This window comes from Morone saxatilis, unplaced genomic scaffold, assembly GCF_004916995.1.
Source record: "Morone saxatilis isolate NCDOM2014 unplaced genomic scaffold, NCSU_SB_2.0 Contig23, whole genome shotgun sequence".
Lineage (NCBI taxonomy): Eukaryota > Metazoa > Chordata > Actinopteri > Moronidae > Morone > Morone saxatilis.
The window spans coordinates 20,805,553-20,809,512 of record NW_023339796.1 but is presented as its reverse complement, the minus strand read 5'-3'; the positions used below and the strand labels follow the sequence as shown (position 1 = coordinate 20,809,512).

Sequence of the window (3,960 nt, the reverse complement as noted above, 5' to 3'; positions counted from 1 at the left end):
ATCAGTCATATTGAGATCACTTTTTGCAAGGTAAGACTTGCTAGCAATGGCTACTTGTTGTAGTATTTGATGGGCTTTCTTGAGTTAGCAGTAAGAGGCAGCAACCCTTCAGGCCGTTGTTTTTTCTTAAAGGTACAGCTTGTAGGATTTAGTGGCATCTAGTGATGAAATTGCAGATTGCAACTCACCACCCACGTCTGTATTTGACAACTTGGGAATGAGAATGGGAAGTGTGTAGGTGGAACTAGGGCCACAAAACTTGTGAAAAACACAAAATTCCCCCAAATTATCTTGGTTTGTCCATGGTGGTCCTCCATCCTAAGATAACAAAAACATAACAATTCCTATATTCAGGTGATTATACCTATGAATATTGCGCATACGAGCAGAGTTCCTTGATGAGTTCAAGCGTGATAGCGTAACCTCATGAACTATTATATTCCATTTCTGCCAATAGATCCTCCTAAATGTTACACAGTGGACCTTTAAGAATGTGTTCAAGCTTTAAAGCTGTACAGATGTCATTAACACCTGGCTGAGATCCAATCACAATCTGAGCCTGACCGTCTCCAAATGGGGTCTGGCTGACTCAATCACATTCTGATCCCAATGCATTTATGCACCTCATCCAGATAATGTCAGATACAGACAGCATTTGAATGCCAGGTATAAATGGGGTTGATATACACACACACACACATAAAAGCTGTGCTTGTAACTCTTCCCACTTTCTAAAGCAGTACTTGGGAGCAGTGGAGCACTGATGTTAATGGGAGTTGCAGCTGCTAATAGTCCATATTTTGTGAAGACATTCACTGTCATCTACATTTGAACATTTTTATTTAAAGAAAAAAAGATGAAAAGTGTTCAGAATTAAATTCTTTACACAATGACTACTTGTTCTGACACACAGATAATAAAGACAGTGACATGAACACTATTAATGATACAGATAAGAATAACTGGACCATATCTGATTGGACTGCAATCAACACTTATAGAGAATCTGCAGAGAGTCCAAAATGATGCAGCCACTAAAGACAAACAGTGATATTCAACATGTAGACTGTAGTTTCAGTTTGTGTATTCACCCAGTTTGAACAGGAAAATGTCTATTTGATTTGTAATCATTTACTTGTACAGTGTGTATGTGACCATCAACACTAATGATGAACACAGCAAGCAACGCACAGATTAAAATTCACAAGGCTTTGGATGAGCAGGACACTGATGCAGCAAAACATTTCTATCAGTTTGATATGTGACTGTTGAGCAGTTAGAGGTCAGGTGTGTACATGTGAGATGTCAAAATTGATGTAATGTGAACTAAACCCATTCTGAGTGTATGGTGGGAGGTTCAATCAGCAGCTGACTTCAGATTTTCCCCCCATGGAGTGCTCATACACTGCTGCGCTCACTTCAACACCAGAATATAACTTAAACAGTCTTAACATACTCATTAAAAAGTAAATATTAAACCATATTAAACCACTTTAATAGATGGAAATCAATGTGAACCCAACCACCAACTCAATACCTCTACACACTATGTATATTCTCTAATAGGCTGACATAAAGCTAGCAAATACTATACCGTTAAGTTACTCTATAGATGAATCTGGCGCATTGTAGAGAGTATGTTCAAGCGCCATTACTGCAGTGGCAGAGTGGAACTGAACACATTCACACTGACAGTGAAAGCAGAAATGTTTGGTTTAACATGACCATGATTAACAGTTTTTTGTCTGAGCACCAACAGTATGTCACTTTTTCTGCTTTAAAATAACAGCTTCAAAATCCTTCTGAGGCTACACTGATTTTGAGTGTCTGTGCCCTGTTCCTACACTATGTGACTTTTGGCTCTGGGCTGGGATTGCTTAACTCTAATAATATTACTTTCCTCGGTAACTAGTGGTGTAACTAATTACTAATACATTTCAGAAGTAATATTACAGTCAGTTATTCCCCCCCCCCAAAAAAAAGAAAAAAAAGATCTTGTTAAAACCATACTTTTGTTGGCACCCCCTACTGATCTGAAATCCAACAATCCAATCATTTTCATTCATCACATAAAGTGACCGAAACATAAGGATTTAACAATAACAGAGTTTAGGAAAGAAAAAAAGATTTCCTGGAGCAGAAGCTTGTGGCTTTTACTTTCTGCTTGTTGTTGGAGCAGCGGATGACTACATTTTACTGAAAAGTGTTGTATAAAACCTTTATTTTAATGGCATTTGATGATATTTTCTACATATAACAGCTGCTACAGCGTCTCTTGGACTGATTACTTGGCAGGAATGCTTATAAAGTGAAATCATTTACATATGTTACAGTGTTGTACGAGGGTTGCCCAGAGAGGTGCAACCACAATAATGGCGGATTGTTTTACTTCCTCCTACAGTTCAAATTCATCTATAGAAATTTGGCTCTGTTTATCTTTCTGTTTTATCTGTAGTTTTTAGATATTTCCCTTTCATGTTGATTTCAATTTCACATTCAACTAACTCAAAACAAAATACTCAGTTAGAAATACACCAGCCTCAGGTGTATGCACATAATATGTATGCAGCACGTGTGTGTATGTTGAGTGTGTGAAGCTGTGTGTTTCAGTGTCTCTGTTACACTCTTTCTGTCAGTGCAGTTAAGTTTAAATGTGTGTCAGTGTGTGTGTGTGTGTGTGTGTTCAGGGACATCTTGTTGTTGGTTCATGGTTCCTCTTGTTTTTACAGCAGAGCCCGTTGTAAATCCTCCTATCATCTAATCTGATCCCACACACACACACATTTGCACAATAATACTCAACATTAACCTACAGTACACACTCAGGCTCATGGAGGATGCTACTCTCACAGATACAGTAAGAATAAGACAGGGAGAGGTTATGCAGAAGACACACTTACACACACACACACACACACACACACACACACACAAAAGCGCACAGTAAGGGTGTGAGATCAATAGTTTCTTTGTCCACCTTCAGTCTGCAGCTGATCTATAAGCACATCAACTTTTGCTCTGTCTCTCTCTCTTTCCCTCTCTTTCCGTTCCTTTCTTCACACCTCTTCTTTCTCTTTCCTGTAACGACAGAGAAATATGGATCATATTAAAAGAAAAGAGAAACCAGATGTGCTCTACAGCGGAGTATAACTTCAGAAAGAGGGGAATGTTGAAAAGAGAGAGAACTTTTATTGCTCCAGTGTTTCTGTATCCTGTACACTACGGTGTGTTAAATTAGACGTTTTACAACTTTTCCACTTCATTCAGATTGCAGAAAAAACCATCAACTGTAGCAAAGCTACTCCAGAGAAAGGTGTTGATGATATTTCCATCTGCAGTGCAGGATAAAACCTGGTGGGCACATAAATACATACCAGTCATCAGTCAAATGAACATAAATCCTCTGCCTAAATAAGATTCCATTACCTTTTCAGACTTACAGGAAAATGATTGTAATATTATGTATTTCCTCAAGCTACAGTATATTAGCCTGGTTATGCACTCACACACTGGTTAATTTTTTTAATCTCTCAAAAATGGCAGCCCACAGAACCAGCGCGTGGTCAGCTCACGAAATGCATCAAGAACGCCATCCCATCATATCCTCCTTTCTGTGTGCATAGTTGGTGTATGGATGAGCAAGCAGCATGATGGTGAATGTGAGCGATGCAAAGCAAAAGGAGAGCAGTGAAGCTGTCAATCTGGCAGTAAATGTACAGAGTAGCTTACAGTTTGTCCATGAAAAAAGGCTGCAGCTTACCAATGTAAAGCCCCTGTGTTTGTGTTGTTTCCCAACTGATGGAATAGCATGTGACTATTTGGCTAAATAACGATAATGTTCCAAGTGTGTGTACGTACATTTCCATCAAATTTGGCATGTCAACCAAGATCCTCAGCAACTTCTACAGATGTACAGTCGAGAGCATCATCACCAGCTCAGTTACAGTGTGGCATGGCAGC

The 3,960-nt window shown here is 39.0% G+C and overlaps 1 protein-coding gene across 1 annotated transcript in view; it reads right to left on the bottom strand.

The window, feature by feature from the left end:
- Positions 1–428: 428 nt before the first annotated feature.
- ca8 (carbonic anhydrase VIII) overlaps positions 429–3,960 on the bottom strand; it is a 33,304-nt gene continuing 29,772 nt past the window's right edge. Inside the window, exon 9 of the mRNA XM_035671292.1 lies at positions 429–3,078. The gene's annotated coding sequence lies outside the window, so the exon portion shown is untranslated. The remainder of the gene's footprint in view (positions 3,079–3,960) is intronic.